Here is a 19,740-nt window from a genome sequence, read left to right on the forward strand (position 1 = left end):
AAACCTCACATTTGCCAGTTTGCACAAGGCTTCCACCACAAATGCAGAGATCCCTGCCTCTCTTCCCCCATCAAAGCAGTAATTGGCACTGAGGTCAGCAGGAGGGAAGGCTGGGCTGGACAAACTGTGAGGGACCCTATATACAGATGAGCCTCGCTATGACTGGTACATGTCCTTATCATGATAGGCAGAGGCCCCGGATGTGTGTTAAGGGAGCATGATTAAAGCCCAGGCCATGGGCAACTGAGTCATTCCCTAGAGACAGTCCCTGGGGAGGGGCTTTTATTCTCCTATAGAGAAAATGTACTGTACATCATCCAGTAGCAGGGCTGGGGGCCTGTAGGTGGGTGCTAACTAAGTGGGGACAGGTTGCTGCCAGAAGTAGACTCTTCACCCCTGTCTAATGCTCTATATTTGTCTTTTTCTCTGCCATCTCTGTGCTTGTTATATCATCCCTCTTTGCCTTTGCAAGACTCAGTGTGACCTCCCTCACACCAAGAGGTTCCTTGGCTTTGTCTCTCCTGAGGGTATCTTCAATTGACACGGATGTTCACTGGGAGCAGTAGGGGGATTCTCCTTGAGTGTAGGGGATTCCAGGAAAGGCGTGTTCAATTGCAGATGGCCTGTGGCTTTTCTGGGGTAAATCAAGAGCTCCTCAAAAATCATTGTGTGATATGGGTCTCTGAGAGAAGCCTAGGGGTTCCTCTGGTAAGAAACCTCCTGTGGCTCAAGTCCAAGTCCTCCCTATGGCCAGAAAGCCCTATGGGACCTGACCCTCATTACCCCTCTCATCAGATCTCCTGGCTCTCCCTCCATTATGCTGTGACAGTCACATAGGCCTCCTCACTCGTTTCATACACACTACACTGAGTTCCTGGAGAAGGAAATGGCAACCCACTCCGGTATTCTTGCCTAGAGAATCCTGTGGACAGAGGAGTCTGCTGGGCTGCTGTCCATGGGGTCGCACAGAGTCAGACATGACTGAAGTGACTTAGCATGCATGCATGCATCGGAGAAGGAAATGGCAACCCACTCCAGTATTCTTGCCTGGAGAATCCCAGGGACAGAGGAGCCTGGTAGGCTGCCATCTATGGGGTCGCACAGAGTCAGACACGATTAAAGCGATTTAGCAGCAGCAGCAGCAGCACACTGGGTTCCACGCCCCACTTTCTCAACTGGCCTTATGTCTGTCTGGGATACTTTTCTCCCAGATAGGCATCTCCTCTAGGCTTTTACTCAAATGTCACAATCTTAGAAAGAACTTCCCTGACCACTCTTTCTAGGTATCATCCCCCCTATTTCACTATCCCGGTTTAATGTTAATCACAGCAGTTATGAACACCTGAAAATTACTTATCTTTTGGGGCTGTATGACCCCAACACAATATGTTTCATGAAGCCAAAGTTGATTTTCTCTTTCCTAACACACATAGTTGTGCTTGACACAAACTGTGGAGAGAATGAAAGAATGACGGAATGAATAAACAAATTTGAACTTGTTGAGAGAGGCATAGCTAGACAGGCTGAGGATTCTGCCAGGGAACATATTCAGGGATGACAAGATGGTGATAAAGCTGTGGTCTTTATTTTATCTGCACGGTATCCTTGTGTCCCCTTGGAGACGACCCCTTTCCTAACAGAATGGAATGTCCTGTTGTCTTTTTCAGTATTACTCGCAGTCAACGACAGAGGCCTTCCCCATGCCAGGCCTTCAGATCCCAGTCGGAAGCTTTCTCCGGACTGTGGCTGGCTTTCCCGATGAAACCGATTCTGTACTAAACAGGAAAACACAAACAACCACAGAGAAAATGTTTTCAATGCTTCCTGTTACGATAGTGGCCCCTACAGAGAAGTAATCTTCAGTTTACGAAGACTTTTTCTGGGTCCAAGATAGCAGCAATCGGTGGGGCTTTCATCCTAACTTTGCCTTTCCACCCTTGGAGGAGGATCATCCTCTAATGGTCCACCGGCATCTAGATCGGCTGTTCCTCAGTCTCACCACCAAGGGGCGCGCGAGATGAAACACTTTCGTCCTGGAATGTACCACTGAGGGGTAGCGGTAAGACCACCCACTCTGGAAGGTACCATCGGGAGAGGGCGTGTGACAGCGCAGAGAGCCCCTTTACACCGCGTCGGGGATCGGCCACACTTCCCAGCGGAGGCACTCGTGGCGCCATGGGTCCATACCCATTCGCTCCATTCCGTCTTCCCGTGGCATTCGAGTCTGAGTGGACACCGGTATTAAGCTGCAACTTTCTTCGTCTCTTTTCCATCTTCACCCCTTCGTTTCTACATGGTTACATCCAAGGGGGACGGCTACGGAGCGAGATAGGCTACCAGTTGGGTCTGTGGCGTCAGGAAGCGCTCTGGGCATTGATTGGTTACCGCGTGCTTGCCGGAATTAGCTCTTATGGGGCGCGAATAGGCGCCGGAAATCCCGCGACTCCCGCTTTCCTTGATCGGCCCTCTTCGATTTGGCTGGCTGGCTGGTACAGGCACTGGGATCGCAGAGCTGGAACTGAGGGCCACAGGCCTGTGTGTACGCGTGCGCCTGCGTTGCCGTGCGCGGCTTTTGAGAGCATACAATTTTTCTCTGAGTTTTATTGCTTTTCCCGAAGGGGTCGAATAGCTGCCCTGGTTAGTGGCGGGGTTTGGCGCTGTCGCTAGAGGAGCATGCTGACGGCGTTTCAGTCTTGTTTAGCTCTCGTTCAGTCTGTATCGTGTGGACACGCACGGCCATTTGCTCAAATGAATGCAATTCTTGTCCAGGGAGAGGTCTCTGAGTTTGGTGTCTCTCCCTGGAGAGTAAACTGTATCTGGCAGCTTGGGATTGTGTATTGCTACGTGTGACAACACAGGTGCTGTTTGGGTACATTTGATCTCCTTGACCCTTTGGGCGGAATTGTGAGTGATGGAATATTTGATCTGAGTGGATTTTGTGGGCCATAGTACAAAGCCTCTAGGATGTGTGTGCCTGTATTCCGGGGTGTGCATTTTTGGAGCTTTCTGGCATTTCAGTCCCTGGGTGTGAAATCTCTGTGTAGGCGTGTGCACCCCAGATTGTGAGATCTCTGAGTTTTTGATTCAGGGTCCCAAGTTGTGATGTCTCTGAGCTGCTTTAAGGATGGGTTTGTCTAAAGGTGTAAACTATGAGCTGCTTGGGGATCTGGGCACAGGGTGCAGGTTCTCCATTTGTCTGGGGACTTTATCTAAAGGTTATATGATGTTCTTGAGATATTAAAAGTTCTGTCTTTCTGTTTAGGGTTTTTGTATTAGATTGCTAAGTGTCGAGTGGTTTGGGAGTCAGTCTCCATGATGTGAAGTATCTGTGCAGTTTTCATTTGTTTCCGTCTTGAAGACTTTGGTCTGTTTGGAGGGTCTTTTTCACTGTGTGTGGTTATGGTCTCAGTTGTGTTTGAGGGCCTGAGACGAGTTATGTGCTCTCTGTGCAGAGATTCAGTGAGCTCTTTTTGGTGTCTCTGGGTATCTATCTGAGCTGCTTGGAGTCTTTGTGTCAGAAATAAAACCTCTTATGTTCTTGGCTGTGAGGTCTCTGTCCGGGAACTGAGGGTTTGGAAGCTGGTAGACAAGATTCCGAGGCCTTGAACCTCACATGCTGACTGTGTGTTGTTGAGCGTATCATTTGTCTCCTGGAATCTCAGTATGTATCATAATTAATACAGTGCGTCCAGTGCGCGTCTTGGAGGGTACCTGTGCATATTAGCAGTGTGTGTTGCCTGGCTCCAGACTGTCCTTCCGCAAATGTTTCTGAGCACCTGCCATATACCTGAGCACTATTGGAGGAGTTTGTGACAGGACAGAACTGACCAAGTCTCTCCTTTCGTAGACTTGGTGGTCAGTAAATAAATCAAGGGTGGCAGGCACTATGAAGAAAGATAATGCTAGATCAGGGGAAAGGATATATGTAGGTATGATGTTATTATTTTATACAAGGCAATGAGGGAAAGTCTCCCTGAAAGATGGCAATTAAGCAGAGATCTGGAGGAAGTGAGGGAGCAGGCCATGGGGTTATCTAAGGGAAGAGCATTCCAGGCAGAAGGAGTAACAAATGCAACTGTCCTAGCATGGAAATCTACTTGGCATGCTCCTGAATGTCAAGCAGTCCTGTGATGCACGGGGTTTGGCATGTAGCACTCATTGAAAGGGGGTCTGCTTGCTGCTGTCTCTGTTTCTCCCACAATTTGTGATCATCTGCATTTCACAGGTGAAGGACTGAAGGCTCAAACATGTGCCCTGCACCTTCTCTCCTACCTATCCCTGAAATTAGGAGTGAAGCCTTCTGGTCCATCATGAGAGAGAGAGAGGGACTTTGAGTGTCCTAGCTGCAGGGATGTCACGCTGAATGTCAGCCAAGCAGCAGAGGTCAGTTATAATGTGGGAATCATGCCTCGTAACATTGGTACTCTCGATAAGGGGCAGGACTTAAGAAGAAAAAGGAAATGGGGCAAAGGACAGAGGCAGGAAGGGAAGCTGGAGGACAGTGAGGGAAAAAAAAAAAAAAACACGGCTGGCTTCATCACATTGCTTGGGTTTGGCCCAGTTCACGTTGATTGGCTGACTGTATTAGGACATATTCACCTTTTCCTGTCCCTACCCTTTCTTTCCCTTCCCTTTTTTGTGCCTGAGCAAGTCAGTCCTAAAGCCATGAGTTGTGGCCAGGCAAGGCATGTGTATGTGTAAAGGGGCATCCCAGCCTGGAGAGTCAGAGCCCAAGGTGGAAAGAAGGATATCCCTGGGGGTTGGGTGGGAAGGAGGCTAACTGCTTCATGCATTCAAGCTTGAGTGAGGTGTGGAAGTCAAGGGCCAGGGATGGTTCTGCATAGATTGTGAGGAGGACCTTTTTGTGGAGGAAGGATCACTTACATGCACTGGCATTCATCAATTTGGCAAATACATAAGAATGCTGAGAGCCACGTCTGTCATTTTTGGAAAAGGGAATTTCCAATATGGAAAGGAAGTAAACTAGAACAAATTCTGAGGAAATCTACTGGAATTAAAGGTCTCCATGCAAACTTCTTGTGTTCGATAGGTGTGCATATGTGGCTAGACTGATATATAACTATAGATGTGTGTCTACGTGTTTGTGTGTCTGATTGTGTACACACATGTATTCCCAAGTTACTGGAAACAGCAACATTCCAATGGCAATAATTACACCAGTCCCCAGATCCTAGCTTCTGAACACCTTTCTCCACTAAATGATGGGTTCCTAGGCTGAGGAAGGAAAGGATAAATGAGCCTGGTTCACCTTGTCAGTAATAAGGGAAAGTTCAAGAATGATGGGGAGATGGCAGAGGGCTACAGAATATACCTTGAGGGCTCTCCCGCCAGAAACACTCAGGACTCTCTTATTTTTTCCACCCTTTTTGAGGTATAATTGACTTATATCCTGTAAGTTTAAGATGCCAATGTGATGATTTGATACACACATATTTGGCAAAACGATTACCATGGCAGGGTTGGCACTCTATCGCCTCACATAATCCTTTTTAAAAATTGTTGAGGAAATAACATCTCAGATCTACCCTCTTAGCTTTCACTGTATTGTACAGTTTTGTTAATTATACTCACCATGCTATACATTGGATCCGCGTAACTTATTCATCTCATACCTGTAAGTTTGTACCCTGTATTCAACATTTTCTCCAGGGCCCGGAAACCACCATTCTAAACTCTTACTTCTGTAAGTTTGACTTTTTTAGATTCTGCATATACGTGAGAACATACAATATATGTCTTTCTCTCTTTCACCTTTTTCACTTAGCATAAAGCCTTTGAAGTCCATTCATGTTGTTGCAAAAGGCAGAATTTTCTTCTTTGTGACTGAATAATAAATATTCCATTGTATATATCACCACATTTCCTCCTTTAAAATTAATTTATTTTAATTGGAGGGTAATTACTTTACAATATTGTGATGTTTTTGTCATACATCAACATGAATCAGCCATAGGGATTCACGTGTCCCCCCATCCTGAACCCCCCTCCCACCTCCCTCCCTACCCTATCCCTCGGGGTTGTCCCAGAGTCCCGGCTTTGGGTGCCCTGCGTCATGCATGGAACTTAACACTGGTCATCTGTTTTACATACGGTACTGTACATGTTTCAATGCTTTTCTCTCAAATCATCCCACCCACTCCTCCCACTGAGTCCTAGAGTCTTTGCTTTATGTCTCTGTCTCCTTTGCTGCCCTGCACGTAGGGTCATTGGTACCGTCTTTCTAAATTCCATATATATGCGTTAATATACAGTATTTCTCTTTTTCTGACTTACTTCACTCTGTATAACAGGCTCCAGGTTCATCCACCTCATTAGAACTGACTGAAGGGCGTTCCTTTTTATACTTGAGTAATATTCCATTGTATATGTACCACAACTTCCTTATCCGTTCGTCTGCCAATGGACATCCAGCTTGCTTCCATGTCCTAGCTATTGTAAACAGTGCTGCAGTGAACGTTGGGGTACATGTGTCTGTTTCACTTCTGGTTTCCTCGGGGTGTCTGCCCAGCAGTGGGATTGCTGGGTCACATGGCAGTTCTAGTCCCAGATTTTAAAGGAATCCCACACTGTTCTCCGCAGTGGCTATAGCGGTTTGCGTTCCCATCAACTGAGTGAGAGCGTTCCCCTTCCTCCACACCCTATCCAGCATTTGTTGTTTGCAGACTTTTTGATGGTGGCCGTTCTGACCGGTGTCACCACGTTTTCTATATCCATTCATCCCTTCATAGACACTTAGTTGCTTACAACTTTTGGTTGAAGGTGCAAAGTAAATTTCAGGTTAGTGTTAATCCTCACACGTTGTTTTTCAGAATCATTTGGCTATTCTAGTTCGTTTGCCTTACCACAGAAATTTTATCATAAGTTAGTCTATATGTACAAAAAAGTCCTGCTGAAATTTCTGACTGGAATTGTATGAAACTGATGGATCTGTATGCGGACTACTGACATCCTAATTATATTGAATTTCTCATCCCGTGAACACACCGTGTGCCCCCATTTTGTTAGGTCTTATTTAAGGAACCACGTTGCATTGCCTTTTCTGCCATTGTTTTATCAAGTCTAATTCTCGTATATCAAATGCTGAAAATCTGACTCTGATGAAGATATGACAATATTAGTAGTCAGACTTTCATCAGTAATGCCTTATTTCTTGTGTAGTTTTAACATTGCCCGTTTATTGTGTTTCTTATCTTTTCTGCTAATATTCATGATTGTTTAATCCAAGGGTGATGGTATGGGTATTTTCTGGGGTAAATTGTGAGGAGATGTTCAGCTGTGTTTTGGGAGGGAGAGTCTGAGGACAGGGGCACAGGGGAGAGAGAGCAGAGTCGGGGTGGGGGAGGTGAAAGCGTGGGGGCAGGGACAGGGGGCTACTAGTACAAGCGGAAACAGAAGTGAAGAGACACAAGAAGAGCTCCCCTCTGGACCGTGCTTAGCTCTCTGTACATATACGCGTAATGAAGACTTTGAGTACTCATAGCAACACTGTGACGTAAGCATTTTTAATGCTATCCTCCCTTTCAGCAGCTGAGGAGCAGAGACACAGAGACGTTAATGGGTGAATGAATCTGCACAAAGTCACCTAGCTGGCAAGAGCTGAGTCAGATTGGTGCCCAGGCCAGAGAGAAACAGCCAGGTGTGGTATCTGACCCCCAATCTGGAATACAGTGCAGTGTCTGGTGTACTCTGGATCAAAAGGCAGATCAACCTCTCCATCCGCATGAAACATTACTATGGATCGGTGTGTAGATTGAACACAGTGTCTCCTAGGTGTGTGAAAGGCCATGGGGTGTCATGTCAACGTGCACACATCACAGAGAACAGTTCCTGGTCCATACCGAGGTCTAAACAGTGTTTCCTCTCACCGATGTTAGTGGAGCACCCTCATCATTATGGAAAGTAGCATAACCATAGTGATAAAGAGAGAGAACCACAGATACAATATGATGAAGACATTACCTCCCCCATCTCGTAATTTTCTTAAATGCAGAGAACAAAACCTGGAAAGCAATAGACCACATACTAACTTTTTTTCTCTTAAGGGTGACATTCTCGATAATTTCCAAGTAACATTTTATTAGTATTTTAATGTGTTGTATCTTCATTATTACACAGGCCGTTTTTCAATTATAATTGAAAAATGGACTTTCTGAAGACTCATTCTCCTCAGGTATCTTGAGGTTTCAGCATAAAAAAGTTGTGTTGGTATCCCTGCCAGGTGAAAACCCAATCAGTGCACTGAAGTCAGAAGTAATATCTTTGGTACAGTAGGTGGGGGGGCTGTGGGGAGTAGAGAGTTCCTGATGGAAGGCTGGCTAAACCTGCAAGCGTTGTGAAAAAGGTCACTGACGCTATAGGCCCAAACCAAACAACAGCTCACAGGTCCCAGGGAAGACACTGGTGTTCTATGCACGGAAATGTCTGCGTTAGGACTTTCAGACCTTTGCTCTTTTGGCTCCCATGATGCACTGGGGCAGCTTGTGGCGCTTATAACACAGTCCTGCTTTGACCCAGGCTGTGGATGAGAGTCACAGCCTCCCCTGCAGCACTGCCCCCTTTGTGGGCAATCTGGAGCCCTTTTTGTGATGTCTGGGAGTCAACAGATTCCGAAGAGAAAGGAGAAAGAAGATACATAGTGCAGGGGGTACATGCACCCACCCTGTGCATGTGGTGCTAGAGATGGGCTAGAGATGCAGGTGCAGCTTGTTACAGGAACCCGTTGGGGATGAGTGGAGTTGGATTCCGTGACTCAAGGAAGAAATGTGGAAGTGAATGTAAAGGGAGAAAACACATTGAGAGGGTAAACAGCTCCAACTCCCAATTCTGTACCAGGGTAGGGTGCTCCATTACTGTTGTGAGAAGGCTCCCTGGTCTGAGCTCGGGGAGGGAGTGATGAGTGTTCTAAGGACCCGCCATCAACCCTAAGCAGGGGTGCTGAGAGTGTGAAGACATTGAGTCTCAGCCTTTAACACTGACAGACACAGAAAGCTTCTTAGCCCTGCTGAGAGTGGGGCTGTGGCACCTTAGGGAAGCTCAAAGGTAGGGTGGTGGTGGTGGTGGTTCAGTCACTCAGTCGTGTCCGACTATTAACGAGCCCATGGACTGCAGCATACCAGGCTCCTCTGTCCTACACTATCTCCCTGAGTTTGATCAAATTAATGTCCATTGTGTTGGTGATGCTATCTAACCATCTCACCCTCTGTCGCCCCCTTCTCCTCCTGCCTTCAATCTTTTCCAGCATTAGGGTGTTTTCCAATGAGTCAGCTATTTGCATCAGGTGGCCAAAGTATTGCAGCTTCAGCATCAGTCCTTCCAGTCAGTATTCAGAGTATTCAGTATTCATTTCCTTTAGGATTGGCCGGGTTGTTCTCCTTACAGTCTGAGGGATTCTAAAGGGTCATCTCTAGCACCACAATTCGAAAGCATCACTCAGCCTTCTTCATGATCCAACTCACATCTGTACACGACTACTGGAAAAACCATAGTTTTGACTCTGCAGACCTTTGTCAGCAAAGTGATGTCTCTGCTTTTTAATATGCTGTCTAGGTTCATCATGGGTTTCCCGGGGGCTCAGCGGTAGATAATCGGTCTGCAATGCAGGGGAATTAGGACACCTGGGTTCAATCCCTGGGTCAGGAAGGTTCCCTTGAGGAGGACATGGCAGCCCACTCCAGTATTCTTGCCTGGAGAATCCCCTGGACAGAGGAGCCTTGGTCCATGGGGTCGTAAAGAGTACACTGAGAGACGTCACCTCCCAAACAGAGTCTCTGGCCAATGGGCTGTCTCTCTAGCTTTACTCTTCTCAAGTAAAATCTGTTCCCTGGCCTCAGAAGCCATGTGAGATAACAAAGGAAACTTGAGGCGGTGGTGCTTTAAGCACTGATTTGGTGCGAGATCTGTATTCGTTTGGGCCAAGTGACTGCAGGGAATGAAATGGGGTAGGGTGATGAAAGAAATGAGATGATGAATTTATTGCCCCGGCCACCTCCCTGCCCCCAGGTAGCCGACTTCAGTAGGGCTGGCTGGTGTCAATGCCTTGTGTGTAGGCTCACTTGTAACAACATCCTGTGTGTGGTATGAGCAACTTGGTGGGCAAATCAGACAGCATGGCCAAATATTCCTTTCTCAGAGTGGATGGAGGGAGAAGAGAGAAGAGTGATGAACCATGGGCTAGTTGGGAGTCACTTTCTAAAATCTCAGTATTTCTTCACAAGGTGTGTGTGTGAATTCTTTTGTTTATCTGAGAATTGGCTTTCGAGTTGAGGAAATATCATCGTGAGAGACTCCTTGTGACATGTGAAAAGAGGTTGGGAGTGAATTGGATTAAGGTCATTTTCCAAGTATTTCACACCAAGTGTTTGTTTAAGGGGACAGCAGTGGCCTAAAGGAACTGAACTGAGTGGCTGAAATACAGGTTTCAGTTACTGAAATGTGAAGAGACTCTTTCTGGGATGTGTGGTCATCCTAGGCTGTGGTCACAGGCAACTCATAAACTCATAGGATTTGAACCGTGTCTTCCTAATGTCTTTTGCTTTCTGCCCTGGAATGTGGTGGAGGCCTCAGTTCCGGTGACTAAAGTTCCTAGGTAACAGTTCTCTGAGAAAAGTAGCTCTCTAGAAAAGAGCAGTGCCTGGGAAGCTGATCTAAAGTTTTAACATAGCCTGTGATGTAATTTTTGTTAGCTTCACCCAACATATGATCATTCAAAGGATATAGAGAGATGCACCTACTTCGGTATCTACCATTGGATTTTTCAAAGAAACATACAGTAAGATTGGCCTGGTTTTCTTTCTTCTTATTTATTTATTCATTGTTGGCTGCACTGCGTCTTTGTTGCTGCACGAGGGCTTTCTCTAGTTGTGGAGGAGGAGGAGTCCTCTCTAGTGGCGGTGCATGCGCTTCTCATTTCCACGACTTCACTTGTTGCGGAGCATGGCCTCTAGGCTCGGGGGCTTCCGTAGTCGGAGCAGGTGGGTTCAGTGGTTGTGACACACAGTCTTAGTTGCCCTGCGGCACGTGGAGTCTTCCTGGTCTAGGGATTGAACGCCTGCCTCTTGCATTGGCAGGTGGATTCTTTTTTTTTTTTTAATCATCAATTCATTTTAATTGGAGAATAGTTACTATACGATATTGTGATAGGTTTTGCCATATATCAACACGAATCGGCCGCAGGTATACGTGTGTCCTCACCTCCTGAACCCCCATCCCACCTCCCTCCCCACCCTATCCCTCTGGGTTATCCTGGAGCACCGGCTTTGGGTGCCCTGCTTCATGCATCGAACTTGCACTGGTCATCTGTTTTACATATGGTAATGTATATGTTTCACTGCTATTGTCTCAAATCATCCTTCCCTCACCTTCTTTCACTGAGTTGAAAAGTATGTTCTGTACATCTCTGTCTCCTTTGCTTCCTTGCATGTAGAATCGTTGCTACCTGCTTTCTAAATTCCATATATAGGCATTAATATAAGTATTTGTCTTTCTCTTTCTGACTTACTTCTCTCTGTATAACAGGCTCCAGGTTCATCCACCTCATTAGCACTGATTCAAATGCATTCCTTTTTATAGCTGAGTAATATTCCATTGTGTATATGCACCACAACTTCCTTATCCATTCATCTGCTGATGGACATCTAAGTTCCTTCCCTGTCCTAGCTATTGTAAATAGTGGTGCTGTGAACATTGAGGGGACATGTGTCTATTTCGCTTCTGGTTTCCTCGAGGTGTATGCCCAGCAGTGGGATTGCTGGGTCTTGTGGCAGTTCTATTCCCAGTTTTTTAAGGAATCTCTACTCTCTTCTCCATAGTGGCTGTACCAGTTTGCATTCCCACCAACGGTGGAAGAAGGTTCCCTTTTCTCCACACCATCTCCAGCATTTATTGTTTGTAGACTTTTTGATGATGGCCATTCTGACCTGTGTGAGATGATACCTCATTGTGGTTTTGATTTGCAGTTTTCTAATAATGAATGATGTTGAGCATCTCTTCATGTGTTTGGTAGCCATCTGTATGTCTTTGGAGAAATGTCTGTTCAGGTCTCTTGTCCACTTTTTATGGGGTTGTTAATTTTTCTGGTATTGAGCCGCATGAGCTGCTTGTATATTTTAGAGATTCATTCTTTGACAGTTGTTTCATTTGCTATTACTTCCTCCCGTTCTGAGGGCTGTCTTTTCACCTTGCTTATAGTTTCCTTCATTGTGCAAAAGCATTTAAGTTAAATTTGGTCCCTTTTGTTTATTTGTGTTTTTATTTCCATTACTCTGGGAGGTGGGTCATAGAGGATCTTGCTGTGATTTATGTCAGAGAGTGTTCTGCCTATGGTTTCCTCTTAAGAGTTTTATAGTTTTTGGTCTTACATTTAGATCTTTAATCCATTTTGAGTTTATTTTTGTGTTTGATGTTAGAAAGTGTTCCAGTTTCATTCTCTTACACATAGTTGAGCATTTTCCCCAGCATCACGTGTTGAAGAGATTTTGTTTACGCCATTGTATATTTGTGCCTCCTTTGTCAAAGATAACGTGTGCATAGGTGTGTGGATTTATCTCTGGGTTCTCTATTTTGTTCCATTGATCTGTATTTCTGTCTTTGTGCCAGTACCATTACTGTCTTGACTGTAACTTTGTAGTATAGTCTGAAGTCAGGAAGGTTGATTCCTTCAGTTCCATTCTTCTTTCTCAAGATTGCTTTGGGTATTCGGACTCTTTAGTGTTTCCATACAAACTGTGAAATTATTTGTTCTAGTTCTGTGAAAAATACCTTTGGTAGTTTAATTGGGATTGTGAGGAATCTACAGATTGCTTTGGGTAGTAGAGTCATTTTCACTATACTGATTCTTCCAATCCAAGAATGTGGTACATTTCTCCATCTATTTGTGTCATTGTTGATTTCTTTTGTCAGTTTTTTTTTTTTATAGCTTTCTGTATACAGGTCTTTTGTTTCTTTATGTAAATTTATTCCTAAGTATTTTATTCTTTTCATTGCAGTGGTGAATGGGATTGTTTCCTTAATTACTCTTTCTGATTTTTCCTTATTAGTATATAGGAATGCAAGGGATTTCTGTGTATTAATTTTATATGGCAGGCACATTCTGAACCACTGGACCACTAGGGAATTCCTGGCCAGCTTGTCCTTGGGTGTGCAGCTCTCTGAGCTCTGACACACGGAGAGATTCCAGTGATCACCACCACGACCAGGACACAGGCCACGTCCATCACCCTAAAAACGCCCAGGTGCTGCCCCTTTCTGGTTTCCCCTCCCACACCCCAATCCCTGGCACAAGGATCTGTCCTCTTTTGCTACATTTTGTCCTTTGCAATTTTAAAATTCCTTATGTATTCTGAATAGAAGACCTTTCTCAGATCTGTGCTTCACAAACATCTTTCCCCTAATAACAAATAGCTTCCCTTTTCATTATAGGAGACATGAGTGATGAAATGTACTTTTCCTCCCCACACTCAGAGCCCAGTGTTGTGTAGCCAGCAAGTGCCTGTGAGATTCTTCAGAAGTGAAAATGAATTCTGCTGTGTGTCAGTCTGTGCTCTCAGCTAGTCCCCAGAGCTGTATTTCTGCAGAAATCCACGAGTCTTCTGCAGACAGAGGCGCTTGAGAACAGGTTATTTACTGGAGTATGAACTTGTGATTTTATTAGAGAGCTTCAGAGCTCAGCCCATCTTGCAGGACTTGTCTCCCAAGGGAGCTTTTCTTCTTGAAACTCAGAGGCATGAGTTTAGTCTGTGTGGGCACGTTTAGCAGGGCTAACATGGCATTTCAAGGTTGTTCATCCTTTACCAGGTATCAGACCACATTCAAATATTTCTTTCTGTCACCTTAGTTACTCCTCCTTCAAAGACCCATCAGTTTGGAAGATTTCAATCCTAATTGATGAGGTGAGAAACCAGAGGACAGAGAAGTTAGGGGAATTGCTCAGAGTCACATAGGCCACCAGAGGAAAAGTGACCCACAAACTTCAGCATCCTCCATTCAGAGCCCCCGCTCTTTATTTCTTCAGTAAAGTTGTCATGTGTGTGTGCATGCTAAGTCACATCAGCCATGTCCAACTCTTTGTGACCACGTGACTGTAGCCCGCCAGGCTCCTCTGTCCATGGGATTCTCCAGGCAAGAGTACTGGAGTGGGTTGCCATGCCCTCCTCCAACCCACGCCTCCTGCAGCTCCAGCATTGCAGGAGGATGCTTTACCGCTGAGCCACTGGGGAGGCCCAAATTTCACATATGATATTATATTTGTTTCAAGTGCACAACAGAGTGATTCCATAGTTTTAAACATTATGAAATGAATTGCTACGATAAGTTTGGTTACCATGTGTCACCACAGAGACTTCTTACAAGATTATTGACTATATTCCCTGTATGTACATTCCATTCTCATGACTTATTTTATAACTGGAAGTTTGTAGCTCCTAATCCCTTCCCTGTTTTACACATCTCCCTACTCCCTCCTCCTCTGGTAACCACCAGTTTGTTCTCTGTGTCTCTGAGTCTATTTCTGTCTTGTTTCCCGTGTTCTCTTATTTTATTTCTGAGGTTCCACATGTAAATAAAACTGTGTGGTATTTGTCCTTCTCTGTGTGCCTAGTTTTTCTTGGCATAACACCCTCTAGGTCCATCCATGTTGTCGACAATGACAAGATTTCATTTTTTTTTATTGCTGAGTAATATTCCACTGTGTGTGTGTGTGTGTGTGTGTGTGTGTACCATTTCTTCCTTTTTGACTCATCTATTGATGGGCACTTCCATATCTTGGCTCCCCTTGGCTGTAAATAACGCTGCAGTGAACAGAGGAGCACGTATATCTTTTGTGACTAGTGTTTCTTCTATTCTTGAGAAAAATACCGAGAAGTGGAACTGCTGGATCATATGGTAGTTCTTGTTTTCAGTTTTTGAGGAAACCCTCATTGTCTCCATAGTGGCTGCACCGATATACATTTCCACCAACACCTGAGGAGGGTTTCCTTTTCTCTACATCCTCCCCAACATTTCTTACTTGACAGGTATGAGGAAGTACTTCAACTGTGGTCTTGATTTTCTAATCCCTGATGAGGAGAAGTTCAGCATCTTTTCATATGTCTATTAGACATCTGTATCTCTTCTTTGCAGAAATGTCTATTCAGTGCTTTGCCCCATTTTAAAATCAGATGTTGGGTGTTTTTCCCAATACATTCTATGAGTCCTTTAGCTGTTTTGGATATGTACCACTTTTGGGATGTGTATCACTTGCTCATATCTTCTCCCACTCAGCAGGTTGCCTTTTTCTTTTGTTGACGGTTTCCCTTGATGTGTAAAAGCTTTTTAGTTTGATGAACTCCCATTTGTTTATTTTTGCTTTTGTTGCTGTTGCCTGAGGAGACGTGTCAAAAAAACTAATGCTAAGACCTATGTCAAAGAGCATACTGCCTATGTCTTCTTCTAGGAGCTTTATGGTTTAAGGTCTAACAATTTCGCCTTTAATCTTCTCTTGTTGTTGTTTATTTTTGAATGTTGTGTAAGAAAGGGGTCCAGTTTTCCATAACCATTTATTGAAGAGACAGCATTTTCCGTGATGGATGTTCTTGGCTCCTTTGTCATAGACTAATAGGCCATATGAGCACAGGTCTATTTCTGACAGAGCATCCCCAACTGTACCCTCCGTAAAGGCTGGGGTGAAGTAAGAAGACCCGGTGACTCCAGTGTCCGTCCACAGCTGGTGGCACACCAAGTCTGGATAAGGTACGTCACTGATGCTAGCCACAGTGCACTGGGGCAGGGATGGTCATCCCCGCCTGGCACAAGTTCCCCAGGGTGGGATGCGATGGGCTCACTCCAGCAGCCAACCCAGGTCAATCCTGGCATCCCCAGTCCCTCATTTAGCCAATCATGAAGGTTTTCACTGTATATGTTACATCCCCTCCATGCTGTGTCACGCTGGCTGTTGAGACGGGGAGGTGAGGAGGAATTGCATGGCCAGTCCCTGCCCTCGAGAGTTGACTCATTGAGCAGAGAGGAGATCTGACACCCTTAGATGTGGTGGCGAGTGTGTCACTGATCCCCTGTGAGGCTGCGTTGCTAGGAGATGAGAGGACTGACAAGGATCAGGGTAGATGAAGTGGACGTGGCTGGGGAGGGGACAGGGTATTCTGGGTCCTTGCTGTGCCAGTCCCAACTGCAGAATTACCTACAGCCTGCATGAGGGCGCCCGGAGGATGGATGGGTGGCTGTAAATGAGGATATCAGCAGTGGAACCCCCTCCCCACCTCAAAGTCTGTATCCCCAACCTGCCTATTGGGTATTGGTGATCTGGGGGTCACTTCTGAGACAGCATACTCTCCCCAGTTACAGAATAGGAGCCAGAATCCTGTGATGTGTAGAGATGACCAGCACGTCAAATTCTAGACCAGAGACCGAGTCATAGGAACCAACAGGCCAGAGAATACTGGATGGGAGTTGGCTTAAAGGCAGTGGCCAAATAACAAATCTGAATGTACCTGTAGCAAGCAACGATATTGAACCATTCATTTAAAGACCTTCCCACAGGGAAATCCTGGGCCTCCTGGTTTCATCAGTGAATTCTATCAAATGTTTGAAGAAGAAATAGCACCCATCCTTCACAGATTCTTCCTGAATAGACAGGAGGGAGGAGGGAACATTTCCTAATTCATCCTATAAGCACAGTATTACCCCAGTACCAAAGCCAGACTTGCCATCACCAGAAAGCTACAGACCCATATCTATCATGAATAGCGATGCATACACCCTCAACACAGTACCTGCAAACCAAATCGAGAAACATTTTGCAAAGGGCTGTGCGAGATCTTTCCCAGGACGGCAGTATTGGACCAACGCTCAACTTCAGTTACGGGAAACAGCGTATTGATGTAATGAAGGACGGAAACCACCTGCCATCTTGACAGACAAAGAAAAAGCATTTGACACAGTTCAAGACCCGTTCATGACAAATAAGTAAATAACTATATCAATAAACACGGTCAACTGCCGGGAGCAGGAGCTCCGCCCCTGGCAAAGGTCATGAGGAAGGAGGCTCGGCATACACAAAGGCAGGATCGAGCCGCAGGAGTCCCTCTGGAAATTCTCGAGCATCTACCCCCAAAACCAGAGTCTGCCTACTTTCTGCTTTGTGCTCTCACCTACACCTCTGATTTTACGGGGGGCTGTCCCCCACTACATCTCTCTGGAAAAAAAAAAAAAAAGAGTTAACTTACAGCTCCAGTTAATAAAGTTCCTGGGTATGGTAGTGTTTCAACCTACAAACTCCTTTGGAAGTCCTTTAGCCTGCCCCTGAATAGGTTTTTCTGGCCACATGTGATTGCTCAGAGCCTCCCAACTGTGAGAGGCATGAGATGTTCTAAACTGTCTAAATACAGATTCCTTTGAGCAGTTAAAAGATTGATTAGAAATTGTATTGGTGAAGGGTTTTTCACTTGTTGGGCCAATGTTTGCTGCTAAGTCTCCATGTCCCTTACCTGCTGTGTCCCTGGCAGTGTATTGATTAATATAATTGGTGTAATTAGTAGCTTTAATGTTTGTAACCTTGGACCCTTGAGTTAATTCTTTTTCTTGTTATAGCCCACCACACCTTTGCCCTATAGGAATGCAACTTTAATGCTTTTGGAGGGTGGCGCCTGACTAATGACCTTTAGAGAAAAATAAGTTTTCTGAAGAAAGGGTCTTAAAATGTTAACAGGCCTCCGGGCCAGAAGATGATGCAAATCACCTAAACTTTTGCATATGATAGGTCTGCAGGAAGAAAGCCTGGCTTACTGCATGAGTCTACCCCTTCCCCCATTATCCTCTATGCATAATTTAAGGTATAAAAACTACTTTAGAAAATAAAGTGTGGGCCTTGTTCACCGAAACTTGGTCTCCCCATGTCATTCTTTCTTTCTCCTGGCTGAATTTTTCCTCTGAGGTGGGGAAGCTCGTCAAGCCTACTAATTTTGCCTGGGCTTCTAAGACCTGACCAGGGAGGCCTTAGTGTCTCCTCTCCTTCGGGAGAACTGGAGGACACCTGCGGCCTTCGTAGGTGACGTAAATTCCCTGCTTTGGAATTTTATTCAGCCTCTTTTCTTCACTGAATTTCTTCGCTGAGCTATCCTTATTTCACCATGCTTTATATCCTTAATTAACGTTTTATTAAGCAGTTGTTTCCTGATCCTCGCTGACGCCGTCCCCGCTTCGAATTCCCTGGATCCACCAGGGCTGGACCCCGGCAGTCAACCATCTCTGGATAGAAGGGATCGTCGTTGCTGTGCTGAAGAACATCCCTGAGAAACATCCAGCTCTCGTCACTTCACATCTAGTAGAGTCTGAGTGAATGCTTGCCTCCTGAGATCCAGACCAGGACAGGAGGTCTGCTTCAACCACCTCTATTCCACACTGACTGAAGGGTCTAGCCTGTGCACCATGCAAAGAAGAAATGAAATCATGGAGAAATGAGAAATGAAACCCATGTCCACACAAATACTTGTCCTTCGATGTCTTTCAGAGCAGCACTGTCTGTAATCTCCAAATAGTGGAGCAGCCTAAAAGTCTGTCAGCTGCAGAGTGGTAAACAGAGTATTTATTCTGTAGCCATGCAGTGAAACAGCACAGATGGATGAAAAGTGATGAACTTCTGCTTTCTGCTGCCACATGGGTCAGCCTCCAAAGCACTTCGCTAAGTGAAAGAACCCAGACACAAAAGGCCACTTCCTGCAGGAGTCCGTTGATGTGAATGCACACAAAGGGCAAATCTAGAGAGACAGAAATTAGATGAGAGGATGCCTGGGCCTGCAGGTCCCGTTGGGGATCGACTGCTGATGGGTACACGGAACCTTTTAGTGGTGCTGGCAGTGTTCCACAACTGCACTGTGGAGGTGATTGCACCACTGTGTGAAGTTACTAAAAGTCAGTGCCCTGGAAGTGATGGGTGTGATTTGTGGTGTGTAACTATACCTCAGTACAGCAGTTTAGGAAGGTACTGCAGATGTCCAAGTGAGACATGTGGGAAAAGATATGCCATTGCTTTTTTTGTCAATGAGGAGCCCCTGCTCCTTCCACGTTCTGGGTCCGGCCTCCTCCACATGTGCTAGATGCTCCCTCCAGAGACAGTCGCTGTGCACGTCAGGATGGAATCCCCAGTGAGCACACACGTCTAGTGTGTCTCTGTGTTTACGCACAGACGCCCATTGTGTGCCCACAAGTCAATGGCTCTGGACAGGCTCCCAGAACCCACCCTGCATCTAAAATTCTACTTAGTTGTTTTCCCAGTCTTCTCAAATCACGTGGACCCAACTTCCGTTTCCCAGATTCAGTAACGGATCTTGGCCCTTAGCTCCAACCTCTGGTCACAGGAATACCTGTTAACCTGGTGCGAGGGCCCCTGCCTGACTTCAGCAACCCAGGAGGGGTGCTCGGCAGAGCAGTAAGCAAGACAATGGAACTCCATCCATCCTCCTTCTGCCTCCAGGACTGAGGTGCGTTTCCCTCCCCTCCATCTGCCTGAGTGTCTGGTAAGGAACGGGACTTGGGGGCATAACACACCACTGAGTCATTGAAATTGTTCTACATATGGCTGTGAATAAATATGTAAAAATACCGTTCAGAAGGGAAGACAATTAAAAAAATATTTTAACGTCTTTAGTAGCAAACATGGCTCTTCAGTTCAGTATTCTATTTAAAAGCAGGATGAGTGAAGCATCATGAGATTGTGTTTCTCAACCTAAACTG

At 45.6% G+C, this 19,740-nt stretch overlaps 1 long non-coding RNA gene across 1 annotated transcript; it reads left to right on the forward strand.

Moving 5' to 3' along the window:
- The first annotated feature begins 1,900 nt into the window (after positions 1–1,900).
- Positions 1,901–19,649, forward strand: LOC133243366 (uncharacterized). Its single transcript, XR_009735058.1, has 2 exons — positions 1,901–15,744; positions 18,174–19,649. It is a non-coding gene; the product is annotated as an uncharacterized LOC133243366 (long non-coding RNA).
- The last annotated feature ends 91 nt before the right edge of the window (positions 19,650–19,740 follow it).

This window comes from Bos javanicus, chromosome X (assembly GCF_032452875.1).
Source record: "Bos javanicus breed banteng chromosome X, ARS-OSU_banteng_1.0, whole genome shotgun sequence".
In the NCBI taxonomy this organism is placed as follows: domain Eukaryota; kingdom Metazoa; phylum Chordata; class Mammalia; order Artiodactyla; family Bovidae; genus Bos; species Bos javanicus.